Here is a 25,145-nt window from a genome sequence, read left to right as displayed (position 1 = left end):
TCCGCTTGCGAATTGTATCTGCCTAGTGCTTTGGAAAATCGCACCAAAATCTGCAGCACGAAAACACGCCGAAAAACGCACCAAAGCGTGAAAAACGCACGATTAGGTACGGTTTTTAGCTGCGAATTTCCTGCGTATTCCTGCGGTTTTGGTGCGTATATTCCTCAGCAAAATACGCAATGTGTGCATGTAGCCTTAGGCCGTGCTTATAGGCATTTAGCCATTGACGCATTGTTTCCTATTCGCAAAAAAATGTTGGGTTTGATGTTAGCTGTAAGTCAATAGTGAATTATTAACGCTCTACAAGCATTTTTTATGGCGTTTTTTTTCATTTTGTGTTTCGTGTTTTTGGGTGACTTATAATAGATTGGTCAGGGAAACTCACAGGATCATTATAAGACACTGGAATCCGATCTGTTACATAAGGCTCTGTTCACATCTGCGTTGGGGCCCCGTTCTGACGTTCCGTCTGAGGTTTCCGTCAGAACGGGACCCTGAGCAAACACAAACCGACACCAATGATTTCAATGGCGACGGAGCCGGTGCCCGTTTGTGTCTGTTGTGCACCGGACCCGTTGTTTTGCTGGAAGCAATAGCATAGTCAACTACGCTATTGCTTCCGGCAAAACGATGGGTCCGGTGCACAAAAGAGACAAACGGAAACCACGGGGACCGGATCCGTCAAAATTGAAATCAATGGAGATGGAAATGGAAAGCTCTGGTTTCCGTCGGTGTCAGTTTGTGTCTGTTCAGGGTCCCGTTCCCAAACGCAGATGTGAACAAAGCCTAAGTCGCGGCTCCCGTATAAACGAAGCCCAATGTCAATGTGTACAAATAATTTTTTTGTACCCACATCTTATTACAGTGTAGAGGTAATGTTGTAGGGCTTATCATCTAGATATATTATCCTTACACTACAATTAAATTCTAAATAAATAATACAACTATGAATGATCACAACTGTGCTGTAGAGTTGCTGTTTAGGGTATGTTCACACGAGGGCGTCCGTAACGGCTGAAATTACTGGGATGTTTCAGCCTGAAAACATCCCCGTAATTTCAGCAGTAACGGCATGTGCAGGCGCTTGAACGCCGCGTCAATTACGGACGTAATTGGCGCTGCTATTCATTAGAGTCAATGAATAACGGCTCCAATTACGCGCCGTCATTTGACAGCGGCGCGTAAATTACGCCTCGTGTGAACAGACAAACGTCTGCCCATTGCTTTCAATGGACAGATATTTGTCAGCGCTATTTTCGGACGTAATTCGGGGCAAAAACGCCCGAATTACGTCCGTAAATAGGCCGTGTGAACATACCCTAAGGCTGGGTTCACACGACCACATTAACGTCCGTAATGGACGGACGTATTTCGGCCGGAAGTCCCGGACCGAACTCAGTGCAGGGAGCCGGGCTCCTAGCATCATAGTTATGTACGATGCTAGGAGTCCCTGCCTCTCCATGGAACTACTGTCCCGTACTGAAAACATGATTACAGTACGTGACAGTTGTCCTGCAGCGAGGCAGGGACTCCTAGCATCGTACATAAGTATAATGCTAGGAGCCCGGCTCCCTGCACTGTGTTCGGTCCGGGACTTGCGGCCGAAATACGTCCGTCAATTACGGACGTAATTAGTGTGTGTGCACATACCCTTAGGGTATGTTCACACGGCGGGGGTCCGTAACGGCTGAAATTACGGGGATGTTTCAGCCTGAAAACATCCCCGTAATTTCAGCCGTACCGGCATGTGCAGGCGCTTGAACGCCGCGTCAATTACGGCCGTAATTAGCGCTGCTATTCATTGGAGTCAATGAATAGCGGCTCCAATTACGGCCAAAGAAGTGACAGGTCACTTCTTTGACGCGGGCGTCTATTTACGCGCCGTCTTTTGACAGCGGCGCGTAAATATACGCCTCGTGTGAACAGACAAACGTCTGCCCATTGCTTTCAATGGGCAGATGTTTGTCAGCGCTATTGAGGCGCTATTTTCGGGCGTAATTCGGGGCAAAAACGCCCGATTTACGTCCGTAAATAGGCCGTGTGAACATACCCTAATATCTATCCTGAGGGCCGGCTCACCCTCCCATAATAGCACTGGGGTTATCACCTGTTACCGATGATCCCTGTGCCTCAACTCTGCTGCGTTATCTCCCCGTCATTAATAACGTCTGATGGATATCATTTTCCGGTACCTGATTACGGCCGGTACTTTCTCAGGGCAAGGCTGGAGAAGCCGTTTGGTTACTAGGTAACGACGCAATGTAACGGAACGTGCACGTGTCCCTACGTAGGGGGCGGAGCTTATCGTCATTACGCTGTAGCTGTAGAGCTTGTTTTTGCGGCGACCTCTCGTGCTGGAAGTCTGCGGCGTGTTACCCTGTGTGACTCGTTTAGTATAGAGAGCGTGTGTATACGGCGGCAGCAGGTCTCCTCTGCACACACGGTCCCTCCGTTATGTAGAATCTGAACGTCGTGCTTTTCTAGAGTTTAGATAAGCTGCTGTATGGTTATGGAAGCTAGATAGTGATAGTAATGGCTGCGCGACTTCAACATTTCCACACATGAAAAAAAAAACTGGGAAACAGGAGGGCACGACAATGAATTTTTACCAGAATGTCGGATAGTTCCATGAAACATATTTATGAATAGTGTTAGGTCTATACTTGTAGGACACCAGTCTAACCTAATAACTGTGGAAAATGCACATGAAACTGCACATTGTGGCGTAATAAATTTGGTGTAACTTGCTAGGCAGCTTAGATACTTTGCCACCGCCTCATGTTTGGCATACATATACAGTATGTGCCAAAGGAGGGTGCTCAAATACTCTGGAGAACTAAAGTTACAAAATCTGCAACAACTTCTATAAGGCCCAGCAACTAAGGGGGTCATCTCTACTCAGGTGTGAGGTGTAATTAGTGACGGGTGTGACTAGAAAAGGCCCTGCAAACTTTTGAATGGGCACCCCCTCGAACATGAACATTTGCCAGCTCCATGTAAAAGGACACCTTCCTGCAGAGTTGCCTTTACAAAAAAAAAGAAAAAAACTAGGGTGCTTGATGTGCCCTTAGGGTATGTTCACACGCTAGACTAAAAACGTCTGAAAATAGGCAAAACCAGCTCCTGATTTTCAGACGTTTTTGTAGCAACTCGTGTTTTTTGCGGCGTATTTTACGGCCGTTTTTGGAGCTGTTTTTCAATGGAGTCAATGAAAAACGCCTCCAAAAACGTCCCAAGAAGTGTCCTGCACTTCTTTTGACGAGCCGTCATTTTACACGCCGTATTTTGACAGCGACGCATAAAATTAAGGGTATGTTCACACACTAATTACGGATGTAATTCGGGCGATTTTGCCCCGAATTACGCCCGAAAAATGCGGCTTGAAAGCGTTGACAAACATCTGCCCATTGAAAGCAATGGGCTGACGTTTGTCTGTTCACACGAGGCGTATATTTACCCGCCGCTGTCAAATGACGGCGCGTAAATAGACGCCCGCGTCAAAGAAGTGACCTGTCACTTCTTGGGGTGTAATTGGAGCCGTTATTCATTGACTCCAATGAAAAGCAGCGCCAATTATGTCCGTAATGGACGCGGCGTTCAAGCGCCTGCACATGCCGTTACAGCTGAAATTACGGGGATGTTTTCTCCTGAAAAGCCTAATCGGCTTGCTGTCAGTGAATAACTGACATATCTAATACATTGCACTACTATTTCTGCAAAAAAATATGAAATTTGTAAATTTCACCTATAATTTGCTTTAAATCCTGTGGAATGTTTAAAGGGTTAAGACATTTTCTAAATGCTGTTTTGAATACTTTGAGGGGTGAAGTTTTTAAAATGGGGTTGCTTTTTGGGGGTTTCTAATATAGTGAAGGAAATAAGTATTTGATCCCTTGCTGATTTTGTAAGTTTGCCCACTGTCAAAGACATGAACAGTCTAGAATTTTTAGGCTAGGTTAATTTTACCAGTGAGAGATAGATTATATAAAAAAAAAAAAAAGAAAATCACATAGTCAAAATTATATATATTTATTTGCATTGTGCACAGAGAAATAAGTATTTGATCCCCTACCAACCATTAAGAGTTCAGCCTCCTCCAGACCAGTTACACGCTCCAAATCAACTTGGTGCCTGCATTAAAGACAGCTGTCTTACATGGTCACCTGTATAAAAGACTCCTGTCCACAGACTCAATCAGTCTGACTCTAACCTCTACAACATGGGCAAGACCAAAGAGCTTTCTAAGGATGTCAGGGACAAGATCATAGACCTGCACAAGGCTGGAATGGGCTACAAAACCATAAGTAAGACGCTGGGTGAGAAGGAGACAACTGTTGGTGCAATAGTAAGAAAATGGAAGACATACAAAATGACTGTCAATCAACATCGATCTGGGGCTCCATGCAAAATCTCATCTCTTGGGATATCCTTGATCCTGAGGAAGGTGAGAGCTCAGCTGAAAACTACACGGGGGGAACTTGTTAATGATCTCAAGGCAGCTGGGACCACAGTCACCAAGAAAACCATTGGTAACACATTACGCCGTAATGGATTAAAATCCTGCAGTGCCCGCAAGGTCCCCCTGCTCAAGAAGGCACATGTACAAGCCCATCTGAAGTTTGCAAATGAACATCTGGATGATTCTGAGAGTGATTGGGAGAAGGTGCTGTGGTCAGATGAGACTAAAATTGAGCTCTTTGGCATTAACTCAACTTGCCGTGTTTGGAGGAAGAGAAATGCTGCCTATGACCCAAAGAACACCGTCCCCACTGTCAAGCATGGAGGTGGAAACATGTTTTGGGGGTGTTTCTCTGCTAAGGGCACAGGACTACTTCACCACATCAATGGGAGAATGGATGGAGTCATGTACCGTCAAGTCCTGAGTGACAACCTCCTTCCCTCCACCAGGACATTAAAAATGGCTCGTGGCTGGGTCTTCCAGCACGACAATGACCCGAAACATACAGCCAAGGCAACAAAGGATTGGCTCAAAAAGAAGCACATTAAGGTCATGGAATGGCCTAGCCAGTCTCCAGACCTTAATCCCATCGAAAACTTATGGAGGGAGCTGAAGATCTGAGTTGCCAAACGACAGCCTCGAAATCTTAATGATTTACAGATGATCTGCAAAGAGGAGTGGGCCAAAATTCCATCTAACGTGTGCAAACCTCATCATCAACTACAAAAAACGTCTGACTGCTGTGCTTGCCAACAAGGGTTTTGCCACCAAGTATTACGTCTTGTTTGCCAAAGGGATCAAATACTTATTTCTCTGTGCACAATGCAAATAAATATATATAATTTTGACAATGTGATTTTCAGTTTTTTTAAAAATATAATCTATCTCTCACTGGTAAAATTAACCTAGCCTAAAAATTCTAGACTGTTCATGTCTTTGACAGTGGGCAAACTTACAAAATCAGCAAGGGATCAAATACTTATATCCTTCACTGTATATAAGGCCCTCAAAGCCACTTCACAAGTGAACTGGCCCCTGTAAAAATAGCCTTTTGAAATTTTCTTGAAAATGTGAGAAATTGCTGCTAAAGTTCAAAGCCTTGTAACGTCCTAGAAAAATAAACGGATGTTCAAAAAACGATGCCAACATAAAGTAGACATGGGGATGTTAATTAGGAACAATTTTGTCTGTTATAACTGCCTGTCTTACAATCAGATACATTTAAATTGAGAAAAATGCAAATTTTTGCAATTTTTCGCAAAATTTTGGTGTTAAATACTGAACATATCGAGCAAATTTTGCCAGTAACTTAAAGTCCAATGTGTCACGAGAAAACAATCTCAGAATTGTTTGGATAGGTGAAAGCATTCCGATGTTATTACCACATAAAGTGAAACATGTCAGATTTGAAAAATGAGGCTCTGTCAGGAAGGTCAAAAGTAGCCAAAGAGGGAAAGGGGTTAAGCTTATATAAAATGGTTAATAGCAACAACAAAAAAGTTGCAATGAATTAGCTATAATGTATATTCAATCATTGGTATTTAGTAATTGTGTCATGATGGAAATATTTACAGAATAATATTAAAGTTGCAGGTTTCATTCATGCCCGTGGGATTGATACTATTAAGTGTATATATCCAATAGACATCCCTTTGGAGTAGTTTGGTCTTAATGTGTTCATTATCATTACCTGTGATTTCCTCAAGAATGCACCACTTTAAATCATAGACCTTATGCTTCATTTCAAAGAAGTATTTGGCTACTGTTGTGTCAGCATGTTTTCTTTTTAAAATAGTAGTTGGTGTTGCTGTTTGTTCTTTAATTTTTGCCCGAAGGTTTTAATTTCGGATCGGTGTCAGATCGATGTAAGCTTTGCCGCAAGGAAGCTTCAGCATATAAATTGCATTTTTGCAATTGCAGTTGTAGTATCTTTTATGATAAATTTGATGGCCTTTTGTAGGATGATTAATATAGTTATCTTTAACAATAGAGTTACAATTCGGCAGGACATGCAATGATATGTACCATTTTTAGGCGTATTTAAGGCGGCTTCTTTATGAATCTGTTTTTTCTTTATATCAGCTCGAATAAGCTGATTAGATAAAGATTTCCATCTACGATAAACAAATCTATGTTTATTATGAAACAGGACACCATATTTGTGGTCATATCTCATCATGTCCCAGTATTTGTTTATCGTGGGTTTTAATGAGGATAGCGTGGCTCCGATTCTGTCAAAATTTTCGAAGAGATGTTATTAGTTAATTCTTGGCCTTTTGTTTGTTGGTCTTGAGTTTTGTCTTTGTGTGTCTTCGTTCCGTGCTGGGTTTTGTAGTCCCTTCGTTGGACTAATCTATTTTGTCCTGAGTCTTGTTGGTTTTGGTGTTCTCTAAAAAAGACGTGCTAGCCGATTTAGGCTTTCTTAAAGTGGAGCATAAGGTCATTTGTGCTTCTTTCGATTCCCCCTGTTTATTTCGTTATCAGTGGACGAATAATCCCCACTGGTGTTGGATTTATAAGGGTATGTTCACACGATTAACACAATACGTCCGTAAATTACGGAGCTGTTTTTCACGCGTAAATGAGTGGGTTTCCAAGGCGTTTTAGAGACGTTTTTCAGGCGTTTTTGGTGGCGTTAACAGGCGTTTCAAGAACCAGCCCACTAGGGGCTGTACTTCTGGCCCAGGCGTACAAAAACCCAGGGCAAAACCTGCAATTTCCCTTTTTTCCAAACCACTGGTTACTGAGGGAATTCAGCATTCCAAATGAGTTCTGAGAGTACAGCAGGCCCATCCCAGCAGGAACAGCAGGGACAACATGTGGTGCAAAGGCGCATCAAAGATCGCCGATGCCACATGGCCGCCCTGATGCAAATCGTCTACAATGTCATTAGACGGAAAAGAATTGTGAGGTATGTTTCTACATTTATGGATTATGTTGTCAATGTTGTTTGTATTTTTTTGTGATGAACCTTATAATGGACATTTGGTCACATTTGATGTTTCACAGGAGCATGAAAGGCAACTGAGGTATTGGGTGCACCCCATTAATATTCTCCAGAATGAAAGGGGGACACATTGGCCACCTTTATCAGGAATTAAGACGGTGAGAGATTTTGTGTGGTTGCGTGAAGCTAATGTACCTTGATGATATTTCTTCTCGTTTTAATGTGTGTTTTAGCAGATATTGTGGGAATTTCTCCGGCACTGTGTATTGCATCAGCCTACAAATGTTGCATCACACAGTGTGTTTTAGTTTCTCCTGTCAAATGTGTAAGAAATGACCCTTAATTTGTTGCCTTACAACTGTGTTGATTCTAACCTTTGTTTTTCTGTGTGTAACCTAAATTTCCGCAATGCAACGTTAATTTCAGAATACATATTCAAGTTTGAAATTGGGGTTACATCGTGTTCATTTTGGAACCATTCATGTATGTATGTTGCACATGCTATGTTATTCCATTTGGCTTTGAATGCCCCTTTTTTAGACAAGATTTGTTCTGTAACTTTAGACCTTTTGGGTCTGTATATTTGTTATAATGTGTATGTCTCTACAGGTACCCCCCGAAATGTTATGAGTTACCGGCATTTGACACTCTGGAGGAGATTCTGTCGCTCCATCTCAGGAGGCAGGATACCGTTATGCGGACGGCCATTAGTCCTGTGGAGAAGCTGCTGATCACGTTGCGGTGTGTTAGGATTTTTTTAAACACTTTCTTAAAACATTTTACAGTATGGTGGATGTAAATCTAATGCTAAGTCATGTATGGTTTTCCAATATGAATGTCCAAGTTATGCTGGTTTTCCATTATGATTACTTGTTACTAATTGCTTATTTCTTTTCTTTACAGATTTCTTGCAACAGGGGAGAGTTATTCATCCCTGCATCTGCAATTCCGGGTTGGGAAATCAACTATTTCTGGAATTGTCATATGCACATGCCAGGTGATCTGGCAGTATTTGCAGCCCATCGCGATGCCCAGTCCGACTCGGGAGATTTGGTTGCAGGTGGCAGCAGGCTTTCAATCTGTGGCCAATTTCCCAAATCGCATAGGCGCCATCGACGGTAAGCACGTACGTGTGCAGCAGCCACCGCGGTCAGGATCATATTACTTCAACTACAAGAAGTATTTTTCTGTCGTCTTGATGGCGGTGGCTGATGCCTTGTACAAGTTTTTTGCTATTGACGTCGGCGCATATGGAAGCACTGGTGACTCCCGGGCGCTACTGACTTCGGATTTAGGGAAACAAATCCTGCTAGATTCGGTAACTACCTCCACCCCAACCTCATCCGGGTACCACACATCCAGTCCCCTTCGTGATGGTATCGGACTAGGCTTTTCCACTGATGGCCAACCTGCTGCGCCCATACCCACGGAGGAGACTAGATGCCCGGAGGAGGGTCTTCAATGAGAGGCTGAGCCGAGCACAACGCTTCGTGGAGTGCACCTTTGGGATCATGGTTAGTAATTGGAGGGTCTTCACCTGTCCCCTTCAGTTGGATGCCTAAACAGTTGATGGGGTCATTAAAGCTGCCTGTGTTCTCCACAAATATGTTAGGGATCATGAGCGAGCTGATGTGGAGGTGGAGACACAGACAGCTTTCCGTGACCCCCACATCAACTGGGGCTTAGGAAGACCATCCAACCGTGGAGTACAGGTGAGAGATGCCTTCACAGACTACTTCATAAGTCCCGAAGGTGCCGTGCCCCGGCAGGATTCCAGCCACAGTGTTCAGCAGCTGATCCCGGACTAGGCCCAAGTGTTTTTTGTTTGTTTGCAGTATTACATTTTGGCTACAATGAAAAAGGTTGATCCTTCCCCCTTTGTATCCACTATGTGTTGTATGTATTTGCCATGTCTTCTGTTGGTGTGAAACCGAATACATTTGTTATTTTTACTTTGTACATTTCGACACAAATCAAGAAAATATATGCAGACCCCAAAATGTATGTGTTGTGTCAATTGTTCCTTGGACGTTACTTTGTTGTGTTTCTTCTTGGGTCCCTTTTTTTATTGGGTCCCATTCTTTTCCTTCATTTCAGGTTTGCATATACATATAGGAAAGTCTCCTGTACCGTTTGTATTTCTTATGATGTCACTACGACTTATCCAATATTTCTGTATGATATGCAGTTTTGTTCTACATTGTTTCAGATTATGTTGGTCCTTCATTTTACAGGTACTCATACTATATGCTCTGTCGAGCTATTTCTATTCTTTTGATTATGGCTGAGGTGACTTTAAACTTTTGTACGTTTAATGTAAGGGGATGTAACTCTCCACCTAAACGGAGTCGTATCTTCTCTCTATTGTCTAGAACGAAGTCTGAAATTGTACTGTTACAAGAAACTCATTTTCGTTCTGGCCATATTCCGAATTTACAATATGGTCTTTACAATAAATGGTATCATGCCCCCAGTCCCTCTTCAGCATCTAGGGGTGTAAGCATTGGTTTTCATTTACATTCTTCATTCATGTGTGAAGACCTGATAGCTGACTCAGAAGGGAGATACTTGCTATTGAAAGGTAGATTTGGCACACAATTAGTTACAATATTTAACCTCTATGCTCCTGTGAGCACCACGCACTGGATTGTTGAGGTTTTAGAGAAAGTCGCTGCTTTCGCGGAAGGGATGCTATTTTGGGGAGGTGACTTGAATTTAGTTTTGAACCCATTGTTGGATTCTACTTCAAAGAGATCAGCGGTTTCCTTCAGAGCTCAGAGACGTATCTTGTCTTCATTGGCACAAATTGGGTTAGTTGATGTGTGGAGGACTCTATATCCCGACACTAAGGACTTCACCTTCTTCTCTACGGCTTGTTCTTATCAGAGGCTGGATTATATATTTACTCGTGACTCTTGTCTTTCACAAATTCTGAGTTCCTCGATCGGCAACATAACGATTTCCGATCATGCGCCTGTTTATCTTGAGGTTAAACTTATTGGTCAAGTGGCCAGAGAGTGGAATTGGAGATTAAATGAGACTCTACTGGACAACCACAAGACACTGGTAGCTCTGGAGGGGAAGGTGAAGTCCTATTTTGATGCTAATATGTCTGGAGACACTACTCAGGCTTCTTGATGGGAGGCCCATAAGGCCTATATGAGAGGAGAATTTATAACCCTTGGAGCATTCAGGAAAAAAACAGCAGGCCAAGCGAATATGCGAACTTTTGTCTCAGATAGCAAAAATTGAAAAGTTACATAAGAGGTCACTTGCTATTTTGGAACAGGATACACTGTCTAATCTCCGTAATTCTCTTAAGGTTGCTTGAAATATTAAGTCTGCCGAGGCTTACCTTCGTATGCAACATAAATATTACTCTCATGGGGATAAAGGGGGGAAGGTTATGTCCGCGTTAGTTAAAAAAGCCAGAGAGAAAACCCAAATCAAACACATAATGACAGAGCAGGGCTCTTTGTCTAATGACCCATGTATTATAGCTGCTACTTTCTCTTCATTCTATAGTTCACTGTATAATTTACAAAACACTGCTACAACACCTAATAGTACACTATTGCGCCCACCTCTTTTGTGGAGGGAAATCGCCAGGCCATATCTAGTTTCTTAGACAAGTTATCCCTTCCTTTTTTCTAAAGATGATGAGACATCGCTTCTGGCTCCAGTCACTTCAGATGAGATTAAGGTCTTAAAGAGGCTCTGTCACCAGATTTTGCAACCCCTATCTGCTATTGCAGCAGATAGGCGCTGCAATGTAGATTACAGTAACGTTTTTATTTTAAAAAAACGAGCATTTTTCTCCAAGTTATGACCATTTTTGTAGTTATGCAAATGAGGCTTGCAAAAGTCCAACTGGGTGTGTTTAAAAGTAAAAGTCCAAGTGGGCGTGTATTATGTGCGTACATCGGGGCGTTTTTAATACTTTTACTAGCTGGGCGTTCTGATGAGAAGTATCATCCACTTCTCTTCAGAACGCCCAGCTTCTGGCAGTGCAGACACAGCGTGTTCTCGAGAGATCACGCTGTGACGTCACTCACAGGTCCTGCATCGTGTCAGACGAGCGTGGACACCGGCACCAGAGGCTTCAGTTGATTCTGCAGCAGCATCGGCGTTAGCAGGTAAGTCGATGTAGCTACTTACCTGCAAACGCTGATGCTGCTGCAGAATCAACTGTAGCCTCTGGTGCCGGTGTCCTCGCTCATCTGACATGATGCAGGACCTGTGAGTGACGTCACAGCGTGATCTCTCGAGAACACGGCTGTGTCTGCACTGCCAGAAGCTGGGCGTTCTGAAGAGAAGTGGATGATACTTCTCATCAGAGCGCCCAGCTAGTAAAAGTATTAAAAACGCCCCGATGTACGCACATAATACACGCCCACTTGGACTTTTACTTTTAAACACACCCACTTGGACTTTTGCAAGCCTCATTTGCATAACTACAAAAATGGTCATAACTTGGCCAAAAATGCTTGTTTTTTTAAAATAAAAACGTTACTGTAATCTACATTGCAGCGCCTATCTGCTGCAATAGCAGATAGGGCTTGCAAAATCTGGTGACAGAGCCTCTTTAAGGACTATTCCGAATGGGAAATGTCCTGGACCGGATGGCTTTCCGATTTACTATTACAAATTTTCTTTGGATGTATTAGAAGCTCCCTTGGTGGAATATTTTAATTCGTTAAATGCAGGTTGTCCTCCACACTCACAGGCCCTTGAGACACATATAGCTATTCTCCATAAAGAGGGTAAGGATCCTCTTCAATGTGGGAATTATCGTCCCATTTTACTCCTAAATACAGATGTTAAATTATGGGCAAAGCTATTGGCGAATAGAATGGCCCTGGTTCTGCCCAAGTTGATCGCACAGGAGCAGTCTGGTTTTGTGCGAGGCAGGGAGCGTAGAGACAACTCTTATAGGGTTTTACATGCCATAAACCACGCAAAAAAATGTAATAGGCCTCTTGTGTTGCTGGGTACGGACGCGGAAAAGGCCTTTGATAGGGTGAACTGGCAGTATATGTACCTCACATTGATTCAATTTGGATTTCCATTAGCGATGGTGGTGGCGGTCTTTACCCTCTATGCCTCGCCCTCTTCTAGGGTTAGAGCTAATGGATTATTGTCCTCACCTTTTGCAATAACTAATGGTACGAGGCAGGGTTGTCCGCTGTCCCCTACCCTATTTATTTGAACTCTGGAAACATTGATACAAGCTATCAGACAAGACCCTAATATTAGGGGACTGCAGGTGGAGAACAGGGAACATAAGGTAGCTGCTTTCGCAGATGACATGCTATTGCTTATCTCCAATCCTAAGTCTGCATTCCCTGCTTTACTGAAATTATTAGAGGAGTTTGGGACTTTATCAAATTTTAAAATCAATCACTCCAAATGTGAGGCTCTAAATGTTACTCTGTCTCCGCCTGTAGTCTCTAGTCTCTCTCGAGACTTCCCATTTAGGTGGGCGCCAGAGTTCATCACTTATTTGGGGGTTAAAATATCCAGTAAGTTGCAGGACATCTACCGCCTTAATTTTCCCCCCTTGTTGAAGTCCGTGATCTAAGGGTTCCGATGATCTCGTGGATGGGGCGGAAGAATTTAATAAAATAATTTATAGTACCTACGTTTCTGTATCTTATGCAGGCTGCCCCTGTTTTCATTCCTGCTTCCTTTTTCTTATGGAGCCAGTCTCGGCCTAGAATTTCTTATAGACAATTGACTCTACCTAAAGCAAGAGGCGGCTTTGGTCTGCCGGACATACTACTCTATTATCAAGCCAAACAACTTCGGTCACATCTGGAATTATTGTCTGGTTCTTATACGACTTTGGCTAAACAAATTGCTTTGGGGGGTTTCAAGACTCAGGTCCTGACGACTTTATGGGGAGGGGTGGGTGGGATGACGAGGGTTGATAGTGAAAATCCATTGATAAAGGGCCTATTGTTCTCTCGTAAACTTCGCTCTACCCATGTGTTCAATGTTTAGTTTCCCTCGCCTTTGATGCCGCCAACTTTGACTCTTTTCACTCTTTCCCAGCATTTTGACGATTAAATTTGTGGACCTCATTGAAAACTATCCCTATAGGGGACTTGTATAAAGGGGGCATGGTACCAACACTTGATGTTCTTCATGACTTGGGTGTAGGGCAACACTGGTCCAGAGCACAGTACGCTCATTTTAAAGCTACTAGTTCAGAATTCCTGAGACAATATCATATTGCTGGATCACTCTCTTGTTTCGAGGCCCTGATTTGTTCTACACCCTTGCCCAAAAAACTGATTTCCATCCTATATAACAAGATACTTACCTTTGACGCACAGGAAAAGCCTCTATTTCTTTGTGCTTGGGAACGAGACTTAAATGTTTTGTTCTCCTCACAAGACACTTCCGCTATACTTAAAAGATTTCATGGCCTGTCCAGATGTGTTAGAACTCAGGAGAATGCATATAAGCTGCTTACGAGGTGGTATAGGTCCCCGGACGTAGTAGCAAAAATGTATGATACTGCATCAGATGTGTGTTGGAGATGTGGGGGTTCACCAGATACTTTGTTTCATATATGGTGGGAGTGCTCTATAATTAAACCATATTGGTCATCCATTGAATCGACGGTCAACACTATTTGCAATAAGTCCATCACACTTACTCCCTCTCTAGTGTTGGTCAATCTACCATCATCAGACTGTAGCCTCACTAGATTTGACTTGCCTTCGCTGCTTATCATGATGGCTAAGCTCCTCATCCCGATTAAGTGGTTAGATAAGATACGTCCTGATGTCTTATTGTGGCTCACTCGAGTTAAGCAAATGTTTAGGCTGGAAGAATTGTCTAGCTGGGAATCTAGAACACATGACCAATTTATGAAAATATGGGCCCCGTGGTGCACTTGGGCATCGACTCATCTAACGTGAGCCCGTACTTCCCTTTTGCTATTGTAATGTATGTACTTTGATTTCTCTAATTCCAAGTGAGTTATTTACACCTTGATCATGGCCTCTGAAGGGTCACTAACTGCTAATAACGAGTACCTTTTTTCTTTTTCCTTTTCTTTGTTTGAATTTAAATTTTTTATTTTTCATGTTTCGTGTTTTTTGGTTTCTAATGGGTCATTGAATTTACATGTTGTTGCATGACGGAAATGTGTTATGACTGTACTATGCGACTTATGTTGTATTATATATTGCATACAGCTCTTGTGTTTTCGAGCTTCCAACTGGCTTTACATGTATTTCTTTGATATTGTTTTTTACAAACTTTCAAAAATAAAGATTTTAAATAAATAAATGATGCAAAAAAAGAAATGGAATTTCTGCAAAAATTTGTAAATTTCACTCCTACTTTGCTTTAATTCCTGTGAAACGCCTAAAGGGTTAAAAAACTTTCTTAATGCTGTTTTGAATACTTTGAGGAGTGCCGTTTTTAAAGTGGGGTGATTTGTGGGGGTTTCTAATATATAAGGCCCTCAAAGCCACTTCACAACTGAACTGTTCCCTAAAAAAATGGGCTTTTGAAATTTTCTTTAAAATGTAAGAAATTGCTGCTAAACTTATAAGCCTTGTAACGTCCTTGAAAAATAAAAGGATGTTCAAAAAATGATGCCAATCTAAAGTAGACCTATTGGAAATGTTAGCTAGTAACTATTTTGTGTGGTATAACTATCTGTATTACAAGCAGATACATTTGAATTTAGAAAATGCTCATTTTTTGCAAATTTTCTCGAAATGTTGGTGTTTTTCACACAAAAATATTGAATATATCGACCAAATTTTTTCACTAACATAAAGTACAATATGTCACGAGAAAACAATCTCAGAATCGCTTGGATAGGTAAAAGCATTCCCGAGTTATTACCACATAAAGTAACACACGTCAGATTTAAAAAATGAGGCTCAGTCATTTGGTCCAAAAGTGGCTGCGTCCTTAAAGGGATCCTGTCATCACCTTCTTACCTCATAAAACGTCCTGACCCCTTAGTGGCCGCAGCTGTCCATAGTTCATTTATGTGTTTTTCTCTCCTCACGTCCTCCTCTTGCCCAAGATATTCTCATTTAAACTTTTACCGCCTTTTATGGTAATTCATTTTAACTCTGTGACGCAGGATCTTAACTCCGCCCACGTACGCCGCCTGTCCAGCCCTAAATGCCGAAATCTTGTTTCAAATATCGCGCATGCGTGCCTCACCACCCTTCCCTACTTCATTCATACTGAAATATTTAACTGCCGCGCGGGTACACACCCCCTTTCGTCATCGTCGTATGTTATCCTGCATAATTACGGATTCCAGCAACGAAAGAAGACGCTGTATATCGGTTCCTTACTGGATACAACATCTACCACAGTTTTTCGAAGTATTGATGTTCATTTTTGTTCAAATGTTTGATGTTGATGTTCATTGATGTTCATTTTCGCTGTGTAAAATGTGTGAACTGCTACTCCATTCTATATTATGCTTGCCTAAATGTGTATACATGGGCTATATACATATATATATATATGTATGTATATATATATATATATCTATATAGTGGCTATATATATAATATGTAGTTATATTACGTATTGCGCTGCTGGTTATGTAGATATGTCATGTATTGCGCTGCTGGTTATGTAGTTATGTGATGCAGTGCGCTGCTGGTTATGTAGTTATATTCTGTATTGCGCTGCTGGTTATGTAGTTATATGATGTAATGAAATTTGTCATCGTGTCCCTTTTTACAGCTTGGATTCTGCTTACTTGAAGGACAGCAAATCACATTTTCTATCTTAGGTTGAAACTTACAAAAGAAAAAAAATAGGTAAGTACTCGTTTTAAAAAAAATTCAGGCTACATTCCCACGTTGCAGAATGTATCAAACATTTTTTAATTGTTAGATTAATTTTGTACACCATGCAATCAATAAATCATACATTATTTTGACGTACATTCGTTCATGTGCTGTGTACTTGGTAAGTATATTCAAAAAATGTTTGAAGCCAATACTGGAACAGATAACATTGTACATGTCAACCAATCAACTTACCAAGGTAAAAACGTTAATTTTTTTTTTTAACGTTGGTAAGTGTCTTTCTTACAACTAACCATTTTACTTTATCCTTTTTTTTTCTATAGATTTAACTGTCAATTGTAGTAGTTGACAAACAGTGAATACAATAAGGGTGACCTAAAAGGTAAATGTGAATGGCATGGCCTATGCTTCATTCACTTATATGGGACTGATGTGATGTGGATCCATTGCTCCCTTCACATAGATTAATCTGATTAAATATGTGTTCCACCATACAAAATGGTACACGATAACCGACATATCAACACGGCGTAGGTCTAGTGGGGGAGTATGAAGTTTGCTCCATATAACGAGTGTGCCAATTTTATCTTACAGCCGGTAATACAGTATACTGTGCGTGATAGAACAACTTTAACCCTTGAGAAACTGCCATCAAAACCAAACGCTGCATCAGAATTTTGAGAAAAAGTGTATAGGTACACTGTAACATTGCATTGGACCACCATTGATGATAATAGGGGGCGACTATGCCTGGCATGGATACCTGAAGAAGGCAACAAGGTCTGCCATGTGTGTAATACTATGAGGCCCTACTTCTGTCCCTTCACAATATTCTCACAATATGACTGAAGATAAAATAAATTGTAAACAAACAGTTTTTCCAATGTCAAAATATAAATACTTAATAAAACTAGATGGCTTGGGTACATACATAATCGTATTTATCCACACAATTAAAGCAACAGGCATTTTTTTCTATTTGTTGAACGTTGTATAAAGTAATCCACCAAAAATAAAATGAGTTTTTACAATTTAACAGTACATTATGTAATCGTAAACTTCCGTCATAAAAGAAGCTGTCATATGGCGATATCCATGGGGATAAAATGTAAAAATTGCTCATGGAAGTTGGTTAGCAAAAAAATAATAACTCAAATTGTTTCATTGGTAAGGTGTAAATTATGATATTTTTTTTTCCGATTACAGATAAATACAATGCCTTCATGCGTTATTAGCAATTGCCTGAGTAAGACAGGCAGAAAGGATCAAAGCATAGCTATCCGCTTGCATTCCTTTCCAAAGGATCCACAATTAATAAAACAATGGCTATATCAAACTGGTCAGAATTTTACAGACATCAACAAAATGATCCAAACAATTGAAGATAAGTGTCAAAAATTCCACATGTGCTCACTACATTTCAGCCAAGAGTGTTATAAGGAAACCAAACATTGCCAAACACTCCGTCAAGTTGCACTGCCTACCATTTTCCAACATATTCCAGAGGGTAAGTGTTACATAGAAGAGACCCTGAAGAAGGACAGAAAGAAGAAAAAAATGAAGAGACCATTTGATTCTACTGTTGCTGGTACCTCGACCAGTGAAGATCTTGCCTTGGAGGATCCAGGCAAAGAAAGTCCCTCTGATTGTCATCCAAAGCAGTGTTCAATGTCTGCTCAAACAGATTACACCCTATTAAATGCTATGATTTTTTACATCTCAGGAACAGATACATCGAGAGAGATTTCAAGTAACAGTGATGTTCTTTCTCAATCTCCAATAGCTTTCAAATCCAACCCAAATTTGCAAAAAAACAAGCACCCCGAAATCGGTAAGTAACTCGAAATTCTCTTCTCCCCCCCAAAAAAAGGCACTTATACAGATTGATACAAAAGAGACTTGCGACTTTCAAGAAGACGACATCAACTTTCAAGACATCATACCACTTTCTCCTATTGAAGAAGCTTTTGGGATACTAGAAGAAAGCATTGACACAGAAAGTGATGCATATCTGGATAAAATGATGGCCATAAAGGTGAAGAGTATCTCCCCCAAGATAACAGTATGACAGATTCTGATTTATTAGATTGTGCTTCACTAATTTACCCGCACCATCCTCCTTCACCACCTAGAATGACACCTCTAACTCTTAGACAACAAGTTATTGACAGAAAGCTTCTGGTATTTGAATCATGTTTAGACAATCTAATCATGAAAGTTAAATATCAGTATACACCCGAATGTAACTACCTTGTAAAGAGCTTTAAAAAAAATTTGATGCGTCCGCATGTAAAATTTATGGCAAATGTTACCAAAGCCATAGGTTTACAATTTTTGAGTCCCAACCTAAAATCGGAAGAACGTCCTCTATGCATCTATTTTGTTTAGTGGGTTGAAGTTTCAGAAGGTCAACAAACTTTTCAACATACTTGGCATGGTAAGTATTTCAGAAAAGACTTACTACCGTCACCAGAGTAAGTTTCTTTTTCCGGCCATTGACATTGCGTGTCAAGAAGAGAAAAATAAAAACTTTGACGAATTGAAGACCACTCCAATATGTGTGTCAGGTGATGGCCAATGTGACAGTCCAGGTCACAATGCAAAATACTGTACATATACCATACTGGATAGCTTATCAGAAAAGATCCTTGATTTTGAAGTTGTTCAGAAATCACAGTGCTCTTCATCCGTCGCAATGGAGAAGTTTGGATTTAAAATTGTCTTGAAAGAATAATTACCTCCGGATTAAAAGTTCTAATATTTGCTTCCGATAGACATGTCAGCATAAGAAAAACAATGAGGTGAGACTATCCACATATCCGACATCAGTTCGATGTTTGGCATTATGCCAAGTCCATAAAAAAAAAATTAACCGAAGCCAGCCACCATAGGTATAGGTTTTGCAAAGAAATTACTCCCTAGATTGATAAAATCGGCCTTCATTTCTGGTGGTCTATACAAACCTGTGATGATAACGAGGAAAATCTTAAAGAAAGATGGATGTCTCTGCTTCACCACATTGTAGGCGAACGCGAATGGGATGGAAAACTTTATACCCAATGTAGCCATGGATCCCTGGATGCTGTAGAACAAAAAGGTAAAGTATTGTGGCTCAATAAGGAGACTACCCCATATCTCAACATTGAAAAAATTGTGAACAACCCACAACTAATCGCCGAACTGCCACATTTAGTGAATAACTGTCATACAGGAAGTCTTGAGAATTTTCATAGTCTGGTCCTGAAATATAGAACCAAAAGGATAATAAAAATGTGGGACGAGAGCAGGCCACCGTGAAAAAAACAAAAAAAAAAACACTGAAGAAAAGGGCACAAAGAGAACCAGATTAATTGTCTAAAAAGGAAAATCAAGATGCATAGTTAAAAATGTATATGAGAAAATAAGCGTTGAATATTTGGAAAACCTGGCCGTTAATATACTAAAGATTGCCAATGGAGAAGTAACATCAGCATGGAGTTCTAGAGCACCAAGCCTACCATCTAATTTAGCAAATTTAGAAAGGCCAAATAAAGAAGAAATAAAACAACAAAAAATAGCACGCTTCCGTACCTCCTGCCAGATAGATGCTCAATAGTTCCTTCAAATGTCAACAACAGCTATTCTCCTGAGGTGGAGATACTACACAGCGTCTGACGCTGTCCTATCATAATGAATCTGCTTCACATACAAGGCTACTGATCCCACCGGGAGAGACTGAGGTTGCAGTGAAGGGCGCCAATTTAATAAATAAACATATCTTGTGCTGTGAGACGACCTGAGATATCACCATTTGAATAAGCAATTTGGAATTTAATAACCTATATTTAAATAAACTTCACATTCCTAAATGTTTAACTCTTGATACCTTCAGTTGTGTCACATCTATACATTAAATCATAGTGTCATATGAAAGATTGTTCTCTAATCTTTTAATTGACATAATAATCAATGTTCTAGGTGGTCCCCAGCTCCAGATCGAACTATTTTCAATGATCCACATTCCCTGAAGCCTCAGTCTCTACTACTGTTTGAAGCAAATCCATGCTCATAGCACAGCGTCATAGGCTGTGCTCGACCGCAGGAGAATTGCTGAGCTTGACACCCACTTGACTAGTATAGACTCATTGTAATATATATATACTTACAATTTTTTTTTTACATACAATATTTCAATGGCATCAGGCTAAGTTCACACTAACGTAACTTAGTTAACCTCTGTAACGTGAAAGGAAGAGAGGATCCATAAATTAAATGGAAATAGACTGTTACGTTACAACAAACTTTATGATTACAATCATAATTTTTTGTACTATCAGTTGCTTTACGTTTGGCTACGTTTGCTAGGTTTCCTTTTGTTTGAAATAAACACTACAGTTATGACATTGCCTCTTAGATTATAGAGTACATTGCCATTAGTAACCTAGTGACAGATCCTCTTTAATTATCCAAATTAACACATTTATTGTTCTATTTTTATATTTGAGCTAAGATTTTTATATTTTGTGTTTCAGAAGTTCTTTTGGGACTATAAAGAGAAAAATGTAAAAGTGAGTAACTTTATTTACTTTGTTCTATGTTTTACTTTTTTTAGTATTGCTTCCCAGATGCTACTCTCATGTAGTTTTTTTGTTTTCAAAGTATCATATTACGTGATTGCATACGTTTACATGTGTTCATTGTGAGGTAATAAATCCTGTGAAATAAAAACCTTATTGTTTTGTTGTAGTATTTTGATTATGATGTTATACTCTTGTTCTGCACAACATTATGTATGTAAGGCTCTGTTCACATCTGTGACGTAGGTTCATTACGTATTGTTTACCTGAGACAATAGCAAAGCTATTGTGTCCTGTAAAATCACAGATACAACCACGTAAAGCCGATGAAACACAAACTCAATGTGTTCCATAGGCAAACGGCGGTGTTCCAAGTGCTATGGAACCCTTGGTTCCATTATTCCCATGTTATGCTGCTTTGATGTAGCAGAACTAAATGGCACAACGCTGATGTGAATAGAGCATAAATATTGAGAATTCATTATTTTAAGAACTCAGTATTGAATTTAAATATAGATCAGGGTTATGTTTTTAATATTTGGTGTTTCTTTTTCCTACAGTGTGAACACTACATACAGATGAAAATACAAACCATGCAGCATTCATGATTTTAACCCCTTCCCGACATTTGCCGTATGGGTACGTCATGGAAAGCTATGACTTCCCGCAAATTGCCGTATCCATACGCCAAATGCAGAAGGGGTTACAGTGTCAAAAATAAAATTAAAAAAGTAAAGATGGCTGCTGTTCATAACAGCAGGCCATCTTTACACGAGGCCTAGGGGGGTGTCGCCTCCCCCCACCCGCATCGGCGATCGCTGCAATTGGCCGGTTAATGCAGACCGGCCAATTGCGGCTGTTTGCGGCTGTCGACAATCACTGTGCCACAGGGCACAGTGATATGGTGGTGATTGGTGCTGTCTAGGACAGCGCCAATCACTACCATGTTCCATGTAAAAAATGGCGATGATGCACCGACCGACCAATCGCAGCCATGGCGGGTGTTTGAAACACCCTCCACCAGCCCTGCCCACCTCATTCCAGTTAGGAACGGTGAGCAGAGCTGGTGTGACCGTCTGTGAAGCCAACTTACCGAATCTGAGGCCTTCTGTGTTGCGATCCTGCTGTGACGTCTTCATCCGACTGCTTCCTGCAGAAGAGTGAACCGTCATCATCATCATCTGTGCTGCTGCTGATTTTTTTTTTTTTTTTTAGCAGCAGCACTTGTTTTTTCCCAAACTTCTTATCCCTGTACCCTTCCCCCCCATCCCTCTCTTTCCCTTTTTACGTCCTGCGGCCGCTGAGTGCGGATCAGTGACCGCCATCACTGACCGCCAATTTTTGGCACAGGACTTTCTTTTTTTTTTGTATTTTCGTACCTCCCTGTGTGCGCCCTGCGGCCACTGAGTGCTGATCAGTGACCGCCATCACTGATCAGCATCCGTGGTAATTTTTTTTGCCACAAGTTTTTTTATTTTTTGGCTTTTTTTATTACTGCACCTTTTTTTTGCGTGCGCCGTGCGGCTACTGAGTGCTGAGTCTAATAATCGGCCTCAGTGGTAATTTATTTACGCAGGTTTTTTTTTGGCCTTTTTTTTTTGACATTCAGTTAGTTCACTAAATTTTTGATAGCGTAGCGACAGTTAGTATAAATTTATAGCGTTATAGTCAGCGTCCGTTTAGTGACGGACATTCAGGTTTTTTTTTAACTGAAGTTCGTTCACTACATTTTTGATAGCGTAGCGACAATTAGTATAAATTTATAGCGTTATAGTCAGCGTCCGTTTAGTGACGGACATTCAGTTCGTTCACTAAATTTTTGATAGCGTAGCGACAGTTAGTATAAATTTATAGCGTTATAGTCAGCGTCCATTTAGTGACGGACATTCAGTTCGTTCACTAAATTTTTGATAGCGTAGCGACAGTTAGTATAAATTTATAGCGTTATAGTGAGCATCCCTATAGTGACGGACCTTCAGTTTTTTTTTTAACTGAAGTACGTTCACTAAATTTTTGATAGCGTAGCAACACAGTTGTAGCTCAATTTTTTTTACAGTTCTATATTGAACGTTCAATAATTTTCTTTCTCCTACATTTTTCTTATTCTTCTCTTTTTCTTCTTTTTTTTTTCCTATAAATTTCATATTACACGTGTAAAAGCACAACATACAAAACCACCTCTATAAAGAGTATTACACATGTTGAAGCACTACATACCCCCCTAATAAAAATGTCCCAATCATCTCAAAGGGTCTACTCAGCTGAGGAGGCATACACCATCCTGGCCTCTGACACTGAATCAGCCAGCGAGGGAGAAGAGGAAATTGTCCCAATCCTCTTGAGCTCCTCCTCATCATCCTCATCCAGTGATGAGGAACCCCAGCAAAGACGCCCCAGGACATCAGCTGAGGAAACCCCCCAAATGAGTGATACCCTGTGGAACCCACCCCCTGATAATTATGAGCCTCACATTCCAGATTTCACAGGGAGCTCAGGAATTCGATTTGAGACTGTAGGCGTCGCAGAAATTGACTATTTCAAGCTCTTTTTCTCTGAGGATTTTGTTAATGTAATGGTGGCCCAAACAAATTTATACGCCCAACTATTTTTAGCCCAAAACCGCACGTCATCATTTGCTAGGTGGACCCCCATAGAGGCAGCGGAGATGATGAAATTTTGGGGCCTTGTCCTACATACGGGCCTAGTAAAAAAAACTGAGATTAGGCAGTACTGGAGTGCGGACATTTTATACAGCACCCCATTATACCGCATGGCAATGACCCGGACACGATTTGAAATTATTCAGAAATTTTTGCATTATAATGATAATGCACAGTGCCCGCCCCGTGATGACCCCACATACGACCGCCTATTCAAAATTAGGCCAATGATTGATTATTTCTGCACCAAATTTCAGGAAGTGTACACCCCGAAAAGAACATAGCAATAGACGAGTCCCTTGTACATTTTAAGGGGAGACTAAAATTCCGCCAATACCTGCCAAGCAAGAGGGTGAGGTATGGAATTAAAATGTACAAGCTGTGCGAGAGCAGCTCAGGGTACACCTACAGGTTTCGGGTTTATGAAGGGAAGGACACCAGGATAGAACCTCCAGAATGCCCCCCTGTCCTGGGAGTTAGTGGAAAAATAGTGTGGGACTTGGTGCACCCACTGCTGGACAAGGGTTATCACCTTTACGTGGATAACTTCTATACCAGCATCCCACTATTTAAATGCCTCTCCACCAGAAGTACTGTAGCATGCAGCACCATGCGCAAAAATCAGAGAGGCCTCTCTAAAAATCTGATTGGGCAACCCCTAAGAAAAGGAGAAAGCAGGGCACTACACAGCGATAACTTGTTGCTGGTCAAGTATAAGGACAAGAGGGACGTCCTTATGTTTACCACAATACACGGTAGTGGCAGCACCCCTGTCCGAGGTAGCACCACAATGACCCCCAAGCCAGACTGCATCCTCGGCTACAATAAGTACATGGGAGGTGTTGATCTCTCTCATCAAGTACTGAAGCCGTACAGTGCCATGCGTAAAACAAAGGTGTGGTACAAAAAGCTGGCCGTGCACATGGTACAGATGGCATTGTATAACGCTTACGTGCTATACCAATGTGCAGGCCGGACAGGGACATTCCTTCATTTTCAAGAGGTGGTTATCAAGGCCCTTGTATTTGGGGACCAGGAAGGGGAGAGCCCCAGTACTTCTAGAAGCGATGGTCCACGTATTGTACCAGGACAACACTTTCCAGGCGAAATCCCCTCCACTGGTAAAAAGGGAAGGACCCAAAAAAGGTGTAAAGTGTGTTACAAAAGGGGGAGAAGACGAGACACAACTTATCATTGTGAAACCTGTCCCGACAAACCTGGCCTGTGCATAAAAGAGTGCTTCAAAGTTTATCACACATCCATAGATTTTTAATTGAAACATTTTTTTAAATGCTCACTATACCCCTAGATAAATTCCTTGAGGGGTGTAGTTTCCCACATGGAGTCACTCTTGGGGGGTTTCCACTGTTTTGACCACTCAGGGGCTTTGCAAATGTGACATGGCCACCGCAAACCATTCCAGTTACATTTGAACTCCAAATGGTGTTCTTTCCCTTCTGAGCCCTGCCATGTGTCCAAACAGCCGTTTATGACCACATGTGGGGTACTGTTTTACTCGGGAGACACTGCTCTGCAAATGTTGTGGTGCTTTTTCTCCTTTAGTCCTTGTGGGAATGAAAAAAAAATGAGCTAAACCTACGTTTTATTGGGAAAATGTAAATTTTCATTTTCACGTCCTACTTCCAATAATTTCTGCAAAAATCCTGTGGGGTCAAAATGCTCACTATACCCCTAGATAATTTCCTCAAGGGGTGTAGT

The 25,145-nt window shown here is 41.1% G+C and overlaps 1 protein-coding gene across 2 annotated transcripts in view; it reads right to left on the bottom strand.

Annotated features, from left to right (window-relative positions):
* The window catches only part of MAP9 (microtubule associated protein 9), a 101,064-nt gene extending 98,779 nt beyond the window's left edge, over nucleotides 1–2,285 (bottom strand). The window contains exon 1 of one of the 2 annotated variants that reach the window (XM_075860319.1): nucleotides 2,193–2,285. The gene's annotated coding sequence lies outside the window, so the exon portion shown is untranslated. Of the gene's footprint in view, nucleotides 1–2,107 lie in introns of both variants that reach the window. The other variant, XM_075860318.1, reaches the window with a different exon arrangement.
* Between the last annotated feature and the right edge of the window lie 22,860 nt (nucleotides 2,286–25,145).

Source organism: Rhinoderma darwinii, chromosome 1, assembly GCF_050947455.1.
Source record: "Rhinoderma darwinii isolate aRhiDar2 chromosome 1, aRhiDar2.hap1, whole genome shotgun sequence".
NCBI classification, from domain to species: Eukaryota; Metazoa; Chordata; class Amphibia; order Anura; family Rhinodermatidae; genus Rhinoderma; species Rhinoderma darwinii.
Note: the sequence above shows the minus strand (reverse complement) of the source record. Positions and strands in the feature narration are given on the sequence as shown.